Source organism: Neofelis nebulosa, chromosome 10 (genome assembly GCF_028018385.1).
Source record: "Neofelis nebulosa isolate mNeoNeb1 chromosome 10, mNeoNeb1.pri, whole genome shotgun sequence".
Lineage (NCBI taxonomy): Eukaryota > Metazoa > Chordata > Mammalia > Carnivora > Felidae > Neofelis > Neofelis nebulosa.
In genome coordinates this window covers 42,400,240-42,415,907 of record NC_080791.1, presented here as the reverse complement: position 1 = coordinate 42,415,907, position 15,668 = coordinate 42,400,240, and positions in this window count along the sequence as shown.

The following is a 15,668-nucleotide window of genomic DNA, read 5'->3' as shown; positions in this document are numbered from 1 at the left end:
ACAAATATTAACACACGCAAAGAGAGAAAATGACAGCAACACAATAATGCTACAGGATTTTAACACCTCACTTACATCAGTGGATAGATCATCTAGACAGAAAATCAGTAGGTAAACAGTGGCTCTGAACAAGATTTTAGACTATATAGACTTAGTTGATATATACAGAACATTCCACCCAGAAACAGCAGCATAAACATTATTCTCAAGCACACATGGAATATTTTCCAGAAGAGGTCACATGTTAGGCCACAAAACAAGCCAAGGTAAATTTAAAAAGGTTGAAATCATATCAAGCATCTTTTCCAATCATTATGGTAAGAAACTAGAAAACAACAAGAAAACCAGAAAAATACAAACGTGGAGACTAAACAATAACCAATGGATCAACGAAGAAATCAAAGAGGAAATAAAAATACCTTAGGACAAATGTAAACGAAAAGAACTCCAAAATTAATGGGACACAGAAAAAAAGTTATAAAGTTTATAGTAATACAGGCCCACGTCAGCAAACATGAAAAATCACAAGCAATCTCACCTTACATCTAAAGGAACAAGAAAAATAAGAACAAATCCCAGTTAGTAGAAGAAAATAATAAAGTCAGAGTGAAAGTATGCACAATATAAACCAAAAAAAAAGAAAAAAATGAAAAAAGAAAGGATTAATGAACTAGTTGTTGGTTCTTTGAAAGAATAATTGGAACAGATATACTTCTACTAAGATTCAAGGAAAAGGCCAAAATAAATGAAATAAAGGATGAAATAAAAAGAAGTTGCAACTGATTCTACAGAAATATAAAGGATATATACAAGAGGGTTCTAAGAACACTTAGATGCCAACAATTATACAACCTAGAAGAAATGGATAAACATCTAGAAACATACAATCTTCCAATCTCAATCAGGAAGAAATAAAAAATATGAACAGAGCAATTACTAGTAATAAAATATAATCAGTAATCAAAAAACTCCCAACAAACAAAAATCCAGGACCAGACTTCACAGGTGAATTATGCCTAATATTTAAAGAAGAGTAAATACTTATCCTTCTCAGACTATTTCAAAAAATTAAAAAAGAAAAAATGCTTCCAAGTTCATTCTACAAGGCCAGCATTACCCTCATACCTAAACCAAACATACTACACACACACACACACACACACACACACACACACACACACCACAAACTACAGGCCAATATCCTTGGTGAAATTAGATGCAAAAATCCTCAAGAAAATATTAGTAAACCAAATTCAACATTACATTAACAAGATTATACACCATGTCAAGTGGGATTTATTCCAGGGATTGCAAGGATGGTTCAATGTTCGCAAACCAATCAATGCGATATAGCACATTAACAAAATTAAGGATGAAAATCATACAATCATCTCAATAGATGGATAAAAAGAATTTGAAAACTTCAACATCCATTCATGACAAAAACTCTCAAAAAGTGGGCTTAGAGGGAACATACCTCACAAAGTTTGTATGTGACAAACCCAAAGAAAGCTTTTTCTCTAAGATCAGAAACAAGACATGGATACACACTCTCTCCAATTTTATTCAACATACTATTGAAAGTCCATCCACAGTAATTAGACAAGGCAAAAACAAACAAAAACCAAACCAAAAAAAAAAAAACCCAAAAACTATCCCAATTGGAAAGTAAGAAGTAAAACTATCACAATTTGCAGATAATATACTATGTACAGAAAACCTAAAGCCTCTACCAACAACTACCACAACTAATAAATGAATCAAGTAGCAAGATCTAAAATTCAATCTATAGAAGTATGTTGTATTTCTATACACTAATAACCAATTATTAAAAATTTTCTTTTTCTTTTTCTAAATTCAAGTATAATGAACATGGTGTTATATTAGTTTCAGTCATACAATATGATTTAACAATTCTATACATTTCTCAGTGCTCATCAAAATAAGTGCAGTCTTAATCCACTTTATCTATTTCACTCATCCCCTCAACAGCTGCCCTCTGGCAACCATCTTTTTATTCTCTGTATTTAAGAGTTTAGTTTTTCGTTTCCTAATATCCAAATGAGTGAAATAATATAGTATCTGTCTTTTTCTGACAGACATTTAATTTAGCATTATACCCTCTAGGTCCATCCACGTTGTTGCAAATGGCAATGTTTCATTCCTTTTTATGCCCAAGTAATATTCCATTATGTATATATGTATACCAACATCATTTTTTTGTTGATTCATCTATGACAAAAGAGGCAAAAATATCCAATGGGTAAAGCCTGCAATGTCTACCTTCTAACTATTTATTGAATCTGTTTTAGTTGTTTCAAATTGAGTTCCTGTTAGAAAGTCTGCAATTTTAAAAATTCCACATATAACTGCACAAAAAAGAATAAAATACCCAGAGATAAATTTAACCAAGGAGGTGAAAGACATACTTTGAAAACTGTAAAGCACTCTTGAAATAAATTGAAGAGGACACCAACTAATGGCAAGATATACCATTGTCATGGATTTGAAAAATGATATTGTTAAAATGTCCTCATTACCCACAGAAATTTACAAGTTCAATGCAATCCTTATCAAACTATCAATAGCATTTTTCATGAAACTAGAACAATTAATCCTAAAATTTGTATGGAACCACAAAAGACCCTAAATAGCCAAAGCAAACTTGAGAAACAAAAGCAAACAAACTGGAGGTATAACGCTTCCAGATTTCAAACTATGCTACAAAGTAATTAAAACAGAATAGAGAGCCCAGATATAAACCCATGTTTAGATGGTCATTTAATCTATGACAAAGGAAGAATATGCAATGGGAAAAAGTTTCTTCAATAAATGGTGATGGGAAAACTGGACAGGAAAATATTGAAACTGGATCACTTTCTTATACTATATACCAAACACAAAATGTATTAAAGACTTAAATAAAAGACTTGAAACTATAAACCTCCTTGAAGAAAACATAGGCAGTAAGCCCATGGACATTGGTCTCAGTAATGCTTTTTGTGGATCTGTCTCCTTAGGGAAGGGCAATAAATAACCAAAAGTAAAATAGGACTATATTAAACTAAACAGCTTTCTTTTCTGCACAGTGAAGAAAACCATCAACAAAATGAAAAGGCAACCTATTGAAAGTGAGAAGATATTCACAAATGATGTATTTGTTAAAGAGATAACTTCTAAAATACATCAACTCCTACAACTCAATCTCAAAAAACAGTATGATTAAAACTGGGCAGAAGCCTGTATAGGCATTTTTCCAAAGAAGACATACAGATGGTCAACAGGCACGTGAAAAGATGCTCAACATCACTAATCATCAGATAAATGCAAATCAAAACCACAGGAAGAGTATGACTTCATACTGGTCAGAATGGCTATTTTCAAAAAAAAAAAAAAAAAAAAATAACAAGTGTTGGTGAGGATGAAGAATAAAGGAAACCCTTGTGCATTGTTATGGGAATATGGGAATATAAACTGGTACAGCCACTATGGGACAACAATATGGAGGTTTCTCAAAAAATTAAAAATCAAACTCCTATATGATTCAGCAATTCCACCTGTAGGTGGTATTCAACCAAAGAAAATGAAAACACTAATTCAAAATAAATATAGGCATCCCTATGTTCAACGAAGCATTATTTAAAATAACCAAGATATAAAAGCAACCTAAATGTCTATTAATAAATTAATAGATAAACTGGTGTGGAAATATATATAAAACAGTATTACAGACATGAAAAAAAATGAAATCTTGCCATTTGTGGAAACATCGACAGACCTACAGGGTGTTAAGCTAAGTGAAAAAAGTCAGACAGACAAAAATATTGCAGGACTTCACTTCCATGAGCAAATGAAAAAACAAAATAGAAACAGGCTCACAGACACAGACAATAAACTGATGGTTGCAAGAAAGGAGGGATGTAGGGGGGATGGACAAAATAGGTGAAGAAAATTAAGAGGTATAATCTTCAGTTATAAAATAATACATATGTATGTAATGTGCAGCATAAAGAATATAGTCAATAATGTAACAACTTTGTATGATGGCAGAGGAAACTAGACTTTGGTGATCATTTCATAATTTATATAAATATCAAATTACTCTTTTGTACATGGGAAACAAAAAACTTGGTAACATATTTGCAACAAGATTTGTAGAAATCTTTCCGAACAGAAGAATGTAATTAAAATGGGGATATGAAGTTGACATGTAATTATGAAAATTGCTCTGAGTAAAATATACTGTTGAAAATAATATTTAATATACACAAAAAGTACATAAATTATTCCATTTATATAAAATTGTGAAAAATTCAAACTATTTCCAGATTCAGAAAGCAGATCAGTATTGTGATGAGGAGGAGATACAGGAGGAAGAGGAGGAGATACAGGAGGAAAAGGATTAGAAAGGGGCATGAGGAAATTAATAAGTGATTGATATGTTCATTATCTCAACTGTAGTGATGTTTCTATGGTGGAAACATATCAAAAACTATGAACATTTTTTTATTTTTTTTATTATCCTACATGGACACTCAAAGATACCCTCATATTTTCTTTAAAATTTTTTTCAATGTTTATTTATTTTTGAGAGAAAAAGAGTACGAGTTGGGGAGTGGCAGAGAGAGAGGGAGAAACAGAATCCTAAGCAGGCTCCAGGCTCTGGGCTGTCAGCACAGAGCCCGATGTACTGCTCAAACCCGCTAACTGTGAGATCATGACCTGAATTGAACTCCGACACTTAACCAAGTGAGCCCCCCAGGCACCCCTCCTCTTCTATTTTTGAGACAGACAGAGCTTGAGTGGGGGAGGGGCAGAGAGAGAGGGAGACACAGAATCCAAAGCAGGCTCCAGACTCTGAGCAGTCAGCACAGAGCCCAACACAGGGCTCCAACCCCCAAACTGTGAGATCACGACCTGAGCCAAAGTCGGACGCTTAACCTACTGAGCCACCCAACGTGCACCTCCATTTTCACAATTTTGCCTCTTCTAGATCTTTTGTATTTTTTTTTCTCAATTTTAGTATCAGCTTGTCAGTTTTTAGAAAACAACCAGCTAGAATCTGAGTAGGAATTGAGATCAATCTACATACTAGTTTGGAATAACTGTCATCTTAATTTTGAAGGCTTGTGCCATGAACAGAACACATATATAAATTCATTTATTTATTTTCTCTCAACAGTATTTTATTATTTTCAGCATGTACATCTAGTTTCTTAGATTAAGAATTTATTAAATTAATTTATTGTTCACTGGAAGCACAGAGAAATACAACAGGTTTTTATACATTCATCTTGAATCCTGTAACCTCATTAAATGCTCTTAGTACTACCTACAGTAGCTTTTGTGTAAATTCTTTGGATTTTATATAATCATGTCTCCTGGAAGTAAGGCAAAATTTATTTCTTCCTTTCCTATCAGCCTTTTTTTCTGTTTCTCATTGTACTGGCTCAGATCCCAAATACACTGCTGAGGAGAGGTGGGCAGAGTACACATCCTTGTTTCTGATCTGAAGAGGGAAGTATGCAGTGTTTCTCCATTTAATATGGTAGTAGCTACAGTTTTTTATAGACGCTTCTAATTAGGTTGAGGAACTTTCCTTCTATTCCTAATTTTCTGAGTGTCTTTACTATAGATAGGTTTTTTCCTAGCTTATCAATAATTACAGGAAGTTCAGAAAAATACATGTGCTTATATATAAATACGTGCATGTTATGTTTGCACACATATCTGTGTGCACAGATATGTACACATATAAACATATGCATATATGTATACATAGATATTTAAATCACAGCACTGCTATGGAAACCCATCAATCAGGCAGCTAGAACAAGCTGGCTGTAGCAACAGTGAACCAATTAAGTTCATCTGAGGTAAAGCCTTTATAGTCTCCAAGCAGGAACCAGAATCTCAAAGTCAATATTGCTTTTCAATGTGAACATCAAAGCAAAATTTTCTGGCCACAAAGGCTCCTCCTCTCCTAGCCACACTCACAACTGCGCAAAGGTGATCTTCTAATATTAAAGGGATGGTGAAAGATAGTATAGATCCCCATTCCAAATTTTAAAAGGCACACATTGAAATTAAACAGCATAATCATGGACAAATTATCAGTCATTAATGTGAGTAAAACCCATTTTGTAAGCATTAGTAGAAATAGGACACTGAAGAGATACATGTCTCTTATTACTTATGTGATATATAAGTATCAGTATAAGTATATATAAGGTCAGAACTCTTAAGAGCCACAAACTGAAGCAGGCAGCAAATGATGAACATCAGTACTGGTTGCTGGAACAGAGCTCCAATTAGATCTCTGCATTCATTACATGCTCTAAAATGACTTTCAGAATACATCATTAAAACACAATGCCAGGCCAAATTCCTTTTTAAATAGAAAAAGGTTTTTTTTTTCAAGTTTATTTCAAAGATAGTTCATTTTATCAAATCCAGTTCCTTATTTACAAAACTAATTTTGAAGAGTTAATGTTTACGAGGGAAAAATACCATGTGTAAAGATATCCCTGGAAAGTTATCCTAACATTTCTTTTGATAAACCATCATAGTTTTAAATAATCTTTGTGCCTGGGATATCTACCTTGGTCTTTTACATAAACCTGAGATCCCAAAGTTTTCTCCAGAATCTCTCTCTTCTATCCTTTCAGATAAAAAACAATTAGTAAGTTCTACATACAGACTCTTAATGGTCCAAAAACAAACAAACAAAAATAGTTTCTATCTTTGTCCAATACATCCTTCTTTCATTTTCTTTGGACCATGGAAGATAAAAAGCACAAGGTCCACTGGGTGAGCTCAACAACAATTTTAGGTTTGTCCTACAGTGTCTATTTAATTCTCATTATTGTGGCTGGATCTCACTCTCAGGCCAGGCCGTTTCATTTATTTGAAAATAATAACTGCTAAGCTTCGAGGGCATTCCAGTGCCTCTGCTACTGCCATTTCCTTCTACCTGCCCCACTAAAGTGTACTTTAGCACTAAAGGCTCTTGGTGCAATGCAGTATGTGAAGAGAAATAGCATGTGTCACCAGACAGGACACTAATCTAGGGCAAAACCTTAATGAAACATGTTTCTCTGCTGCAACATGCATGCATATGTGTGTGTGTGTAATATGAATATCCTCACTATATATCCCTTTTATCGCTTTGCTTTTGGGGATATTCTTTTATGCACATTCATCTTCCAGTCTTATGCTTAAAATGTTTTTAATCCAATCAAAAAATTTCAACACTATGACTTTTTTAAAACTTTGCTTTTGGATAGTTTGCCCCTAGCACTTTAATCCTATTTGAATTTTTCACAAATCATGAAGTCCTCAGCATACAAAAAAGAGCTACAAACCTGCACAGCTCATTTTCATTTAGCAAATCATTGAGTAAGTTGCTAGCTTCTGGGGAAACACTGATGACAAAACATATGTAGCCCCCCAGTATACTTCATTTTATTCTTGTCTGGCTCTATAATCCCAAATACAGTTCCATCATATAATCATTGGACCTGCATTTGGACTTGCCTTCTCCAGAGTTTGAATACCAGATTTTCAAATACAAATTGACTCCGGTTGTCCCATGGCATGTGATACTCTGGTAGTCTCTGGGAATAAGTCTACATTCTAGTTTTCCACTCCCCAGCCCCCAGCACCATGGCCAACCTTCTACCTTAATCATATTTGATTCCTCCCAACATATATCTAATAATCCTTTTAAAATAGTCCCCTCTGTATATACATATACACCTATGCACACAAACAAAGGGCTGATTTGGAAAGCCTGGATAATTTTCAAGTCTACATATTTTAAGAACTGCTTTGCTCTCCTTATCCTACTAATCACCTTGTTTCTTTTCACTTAATTCCCTTTTTTGCTTTAATCCTAGACCCTAATAATTAATGCTTTTATATTATTAATCTGAAAATATCTTGGTTCCGTGAACTTCAAGACCTCAAACCTATATTTTTCTGTAATTTTCTTTCTTGACTTCTTTTTGTTATTTAATGTTTAATGTCTTATAGTCACCTAGAGACCAAGGCAATGGGTGCATTTTTATAAAATTAAAAATTAGATGAATAAATTAGACACAGATGTGTCATTTCCTGTATATCTGCTCAGAGACTGAGGAAATGACTACATTTTCAGAGCCAGAATATAAATAAAGAAGCATTTCAAAATATGGGTAAAGAATGCCATTATGTGGGCTGAATTCTTTATTTCATTTCACATTTTAAAAATATCACTTTCCACATCCAACAGACAATAGCAGTGCGACATAAAAAAAAAAAGTTATAAAAATGGCCAGTGTCCTTTCATTACTCACACTTATTATAATCACTTCTGGGACGCAAGTCTTTGGTCTCATTTTCTCTGTGAAGGAGGCACTGGAATTTTAATGTCTGATACCCAGCATGGAGAATGGTGTGAAAGCCTCCTAAAAGAACTATGACCTTAGTGTGCAAGCTCTTACTCAAGTGGTTGTAGCAGAGACTACTACATGGGATTCATCAAAAAAGCTTCTCCTAAAGGACAAAGCACAGTGGTCTCCTTTCCCCTAAACATTAGCAACTGCATGTTTTACTGTATGGGCGAAGATTCTAATGAGATGTGGCACAACCTAAATACATCCTTATAAGAATGATGGCAAGGAGAATTGAAAACATCGTTATCTCTTGATGATGGCAACCCTATGGGTCTTCTCCAGAGCTCTTCCTGCCCCTGCATAATAGTTACAGCTTTCTTTTCATTTTCCATTCATTGTTGCTCACCAAAGTGTGCACTGTAATTCTTATATTCCTCACCCTTCCTATTTTTACTGGAGTTCTATGTTCATAGGTGACATCTTTCTGAGGTGGTGCTGAATAACAAGGCAAACAAAAATAATGATGAACATTGTACGGTATAAACCTTAATCACTCAGTTAAGACCAAAAAAAAACGTTTAAAAATTGGTTTCTTTGTGTTATTTCACGTAATCCTGATGCTTTGGGGAGAGAAAAAAAAAAACACTCCCTGAGGTTTTTTGCTACATCTATCTTATAAATGATTCTCTTTGATCAAAATCTAGTGCAAGTTCTCTTTTTTTTTAGAGTCATAGAGGCAATGATTTCATATTACAGTATTTCAACTCTTGACAGCTCAGTGGGAGTGAGGAAAAGGAGGAGGGGAATTATCTAAAGGAGAAGAAGAGATGGGGAGAAAAATTCAAAGTCAGACCAAAGATGACAGGCAAGGCATGGGAGCAGCTGTACAAACTGTCACTTGATCTCTTCCAGAGATTGGTGCGCTGGGGTGAATGACAACTTCTAATTAAAATGGTGGCTGATTATCATGTAAGAAGTGACACAATTTGTCTAAGACCTGGAGTAGAAGATGAATCACTTTTATTTGTAGAAAATTCTAATTTAAAGATATGCATTTTTAGATGAACATCTGTGGTGTGTTTTTGATGGGAGACATGTGGTAATTAAATCCTTTTTATTTTGTGGCTGAAACGTTCATATTGTATTTTTGTCATGTATCAATTTTTATATTTCTATAAACAAGAATAAAGCAAGTCCTCAATGCTCACATGCAAAATTTAAAAAGTTTAGATAATGTAGAGTTTTTAAGTGCTGAAATTAGATCTCCAGATTATGATTGCAATTTCATATCTCCCCATGAAATCTACTGGAGTATTTTCAAAGCTAAATGACCTCTTTAATGGACTTCTATCTATTAAAGCTGATTCACAAGTTTCCTTCAGGGAAAATGGACAAGACTATCCTAGGAATACTTGCTGCCAGTTTTTAACTTTTTGGGAGCTTCAAAATACATAGCCTTAGTTTTGTTCTCTTTGGTAAATACTTTTTACAGTTAAGAGAAATATTTTCCAATCATATGTGTACAGAAACTGATTTTACTCTTCCATAGGAAAAACACACCTCTCTGATTCCAAATAGTTGTCTATGGTTTGCCAAAATTTGTGTGATTAAGAATGCCTTATGTGTGGGGGCCTAGGTGGCTCAGTCAGTTAAGTGTCCAACTTCTAGTTTCAGTTCAGGTCATGATCTCACCGTTTGTGAGTTTGAGCCCCACATTGGGCTGTGTGCTGATAGTGTGGAGTCTGCTTGGGATTCTGTCTCTCCCTCTTTCTCTGCCCCTCCCCCACTTGCCCTGTCTCTGTCTCTCGAAAACAAACTTAAAAACAAATTAAAAAAAAAGAATGCCATATGTGGATGGGCAAATATCTCCAGAAGATATTTGCTAAATAAGCAGACATGAACATACATATATCAGATATAATACATAATATATTAATATATAATATGATGTATAATATATACATTCATACAAACACGCACATACACATATATGTGTAATATACAAATATATACCATAGATACACTTATATAATTACATATACACATTATATACCTAGGTTCTATCACATGTTCGTTCATATGCTATATGTATATATACATCTATCATAGATGCATAGGTATATCACATATATTAGTATATATGTATATATTACATATATATGTATATATCCTGTATCTCTGATGTGTGTGTGTGTGTATATATATATATATATATCCATGTACACAGTGTATATAGGATATATACACACATAGTTTGTAAGTTATATGTATGTGTGTATACACACACCTACCATTTGTCATATAAATGATGCTGTGTGTGTGTGTGTGTGTGTGTGTGTATGTACACAGAAATTTTGAACTATGGCTTTAGGAACCAAGTAATTGTTCCATTTGCTTTTCCCATTGGCTTCCTCTAAATTTGGTTTTTGCCTATTGGCTGCTTTTGCTAGTTTAAGTATATATAGAAATATCAGGCATGACCAAAATTCAGTTGGCCTCATTTATCATAAGTGATGAATGCTCATGGATGAGGAATAGAAACCACATGTATTTAGATGAACAGTCTACTGAGAGCCAAGGCAACTGTATATGTTGTTCTCATGAGATTTGGTTTCTCTATCACATTGTATTTTATGGGGTCAGTATGCACAGCGAAGAAAGGAAGAATACTTACTATATTAGTATCATCATTTTATAGTTTTATGTTAATAATCACTGGCAATCCATGGAATTATCCTTTGGAGGAAATACTGGCACACCGATTTCAGAGTGAGGGAGTAAATGCAAAAACAGGTTACACGTTTTGGAAAACTGGTAAGACATGCAGCCTGAACTCAAACTCTGTTGCTCTGACTCCAAAGGTTCTTTATATTTAACCATGCTCATTTTCTCAGTTTCAGATTCACGACTTGTGGAACTGTTCATCTGTCACTGCCCTTGCAGGGTTCAGAAGGAGACTGGTTGACAATAACTTATGAGCTCAAGTCTCTTTTGATGCTCCCTTTGCATTTGCTTAAAATACAAGTTAGTTTAGTCCCACAGAGGAAAAGGATTTATTGGGTGCAGCAGTTATAGAAGGATCATGATGGTAGATGTATGTTTTTTGATCTCTACTTCCTCCAGTGATGAGTGATTTTATATCATGTAAATAAAGCAAACAAGCTTCCATTTAATCTACAGGAAGATAGGGGCACCTGGGTAGCTCAGTCAGTTGAGTATCCAACTTCAGCTCAGGTCATGGTCTTGCAGTTCGTAAGTTTGAGCCCCGTATCGGGCTCTGTGCTAACAAACAGCTCAGAGCATGGAGCCTGCTTTGGATTCTGTATCTCTCTCTCTCTCCCCCCCCCACTCCCCTACTCATGCCCTGCCTCTCTCTGTCTCTCAAAAATAAATAAAGTTTAAAAAAATTTAATCTACAGGAAGATAGCAAGTAGCATATGCATTTGAGAGAGGTAATTTCTTAAACATGCTAATTATCAATGGTTATAAAGATGACTTTGACAAATGAATTTTATATGGGGTTCAAAAGAGACTTAAGTTAATTTGAAGTCACATCTGCAGTGAAGAAGTTCCATCTCCTTCTCCCAGTGTGTACCAATTATACAGTCTCAGTCACAGACCTAACTGCCCATATTGACTCAAATCAAAGAATGGCAGGGACAGTATAAAACCATCCTGTTTCAGGTAAGCTGATGGTAAAAGCAAAGCTGAATATGAGACCTAGAACTCAGTGATCCCATTCACTTTCTTAAAATCACAGTATCCTCTGAGAGTTAAAAATAAAAGTAAAAACTAAGTAAGTTTCCACTCTCCATTCTATCTCCCTTAGAGATCCCTATCCCTTTCCAAAAAGGTTTATAAACCACAAAGTATTCCATATTCTCTAAGTTCTTGCAGCTAGGAAGCTTTTGATCTAACTTGCATCTCCTAACACATTGTCATTATCTTTTCACGGTTTCATAAGAAACCTAACCTCTTTTTAAATTATTTCCCTAGCAGTGTGAGTATGACTATGTTTGAATAGACAGAAAGACTTTTTAAAAGTTGTTTGGTTGATGTAATAACAAGAAAACACTAGATATTTCACACTGACCACTTTTCATCATAGATTTCAGCTCCCTGGCCAAGTAACAAACTATCTGAATGACTGATGTGTGCTCCCTTATGACTGAATTACTCAATGGATACCTTTAAAGTCCCAGATCATTAAGGAATTGATGTTGAGAAAAGTGGCTTAAGGAAAACTGTTTCTCCAAATTTCTTAAAACCTTAGAGACAACTGAGATATAAGATGAGGTAGAAAATGCTACTTCCAGTTATTTACCACTTAGATTGCAAAATCTCATTGATTAGCTGCCAGATCCAGGAGGGCAAGGGTCATGTCCGCAGTACTATGTATGATTAGTGCTTAACAGTCTGCAACAGATTCACATATATTTACTGGATGAAAAGAGAACTGTTTTTAGTTTAGCATTTTGTTTTATATTATCTTTCTGTGCCACTTTTGTGTTTCTGCCTCTAGTCTAATGTTGATATTTTTACTTCCCAAGAAGTTTGTGTCTTTCTGTTAATTGTACATACAATTTAGCTTTACTATTCAATGATGAGTACATTAAATGTGTCAGGACTGTGTCAGGAGGAAGTCAGTAAAGTTCACCCATTCAGGGAAGATGCTGGAGGAACAAATCAAACAGAAATTTAAGGCTAGTGGTTTGGGAAACACAGATTGCCCCCTCTACCCCAAAAAAGGGGGTGGGGTGGGTGGCTAGAAAATTAAAACTAATCATGTTTACGTTTTCTTATAGGAATTGTACTAGATGTTTGATAGAAATTATCTGATTTAATCTTCAATGCAATAGTTTGACATATTATCTTTTCTATTTTTTAGAGAAAATTTTAAGTGGAAAGAAATTATCTAATTTTTACAATGTCACAAAAAAAAGCGAAAATCTAACTCAAACTCAGATCACTTAGTTTTCAAAAACCATATTCATTTCCATAAAGCACTGCCTTCGAAGTAATAAATAAAATAAAGGTTTTGACATATTTAAAACCTCTTCAACATTTATGTTTGCTCTAATAGTAATGCATCTTGTGACTCATTGGATTGGCAATGGTGAAGGATATAATAAGGTATACTTTTTTTTTTTTTTTTTTTTTTTCCAACGCTTTTTTTATTTATCTTTGGGACAGAGAGAGACAGAGCATGAACAGGGGAGGGGCAGAGAGAGAGGGAGACACGGAATCGGAAACAGGCTCCAGGCTCTGAGCTGTCAGCACAGAGCCTGACGCGGGGCTCGAACTCACAGGCCGTGAGATCGTGACCTGGCTGAAGTCGGACGCTTAACCGACTGCGCCACCCAGGCGCCCCTAAGGTATACTTTTTAAAATATGTATTAAATAACTAAGAGTTGGATCCCTAACTCCCACTATATACAATAATTAACTCAGAATTAATTAAAAATTTAAATGTAGGAGCTCAAACTATGAAACTCTAAAAAAATGTGGAAATAATTCTTCCTGATGGATTCAGCAGTAGTTTCTGAGATACAGCACCAGAATTACATGTGATAAAGATAAAAATAGCTAAATTGGACTTTAATTAAAAAAAAAAACTTTTGCATTTTAAAGGACCCTATAAAAAAGACATGAAAAGAAAGCCCACAGAATAAAAGAAAAATATTTGCAAATCATATATTCAAAAAGGACCTGGACAGCAAATATATAAAGAATTCTTACAACTCAATAATAAAATGACAAATACCCTAACCAAAAATGATCTGAAGAGATGTTTCTCCGAAAAAAAAAAAATTATAAATGTCCAAGAAGCCCATGAAAAATTCTCATCATTAGTCATCAAGGAAATGCAAATGGAAACTTCAGTGAGGTACATATACACCACTGGGATAACTATGACCAAAAGGTCAGATAATAACACATGTTGATAAGGATACAGAGAAATCAGAATACTCATATGCTGCTGGGGAGAATGTAAGAGATATAAAAACATGTCTATACAATACCTTGTACATAAATGTTCAAAGTAGCTTTATTCATGATAGACAAAAGGTAGAAGCAACACAAATTCCCATCAACTAATGACTGGATAAAAATGGAATACATCCATACAATGGGGTATTATTCAGCCAAATATAGAAGTGAAGTATTAATAAATGCTGTAACGTGGATGAATCTTCAAAACATCAGGCTAAGTAAAAGAAGCCAGTCACAGAAGACACATATATGATTCCATTTGTATGATATGTCCATATTAAGAAAAATATAGTGAAAGGAAGTCTATCAAAGATTGCCTAGAGCTGGGTTGACAGCTAAGGGGTATGGGGCTTCCACTTGGGGATGATGAAAATACTCAAATATTGTGATGATGTTTACACTATACTTTCTCTTTGATGTGCATTTTGTTGTAATGAGTCGTTTGAGTTACATAAATAAAATGCAGGCTTTGAAATAACGTCAATAATAGACTCAATGTGATACAAATCTAACATTGTATAGCATAAAGGGAGCAGACTTACAAGTCAAATCTATTAGGGGTGATCTTAGAGTACACAAAGCAAATAATCTCTTGTATAGACAGTAGTAACAGGAAAGGAAAAAGAGGTGGGGATAATTTTCTGAAGTCAAGCTAACATTTAAAATCATAGCATCAAAACAATTTTTTAAGGAAAAAAATGAAGAGTAACAATGAAACCAAACATGATACCCTTTTCTATTATTCTGCATCAAGTCTAAGAATCTTTCAAAGAGAGCATTACAGAAAGCCAGATTCAGTTAATTAAGGATAGAGAATGAGATGCAACACTTTGCCTTTCAGACCTTGGGTAATTCAATATTTAAAATTCAGTTCATACTATGTGGCATAGAAGTAAAATGAGTGATAGGTTATCTTTCTTTGTCCTAAAGAATCTCAGAGTCTAGTTGTAAGTATATGTATGTATGCACACACACAATAATGTCAACACTGCCATACAGGCATATACACTAATGGCAATAGTGTGTTGCATATGGAAGTATATCCAATAGCTATGGCATGATTAACTTTAGCTGACGGATATGAGGTAGAGTGAGGTGGTCAGTATAGACAGAAACATGCCCAAAAATTTAGGATACTATTTGAATCAGATTTTGAAAGATGTGTAGGTATTTGCCAGTGAGACAAGGTTTCAAGACAAAATTTTAAGCACAGTGAACCAAATTCATATATACAGTGGGATTTGGGGAAAATGACAAGGAAAGTTTAAATTGGGAGAAAAAAATCCAATAGAAAGTCCA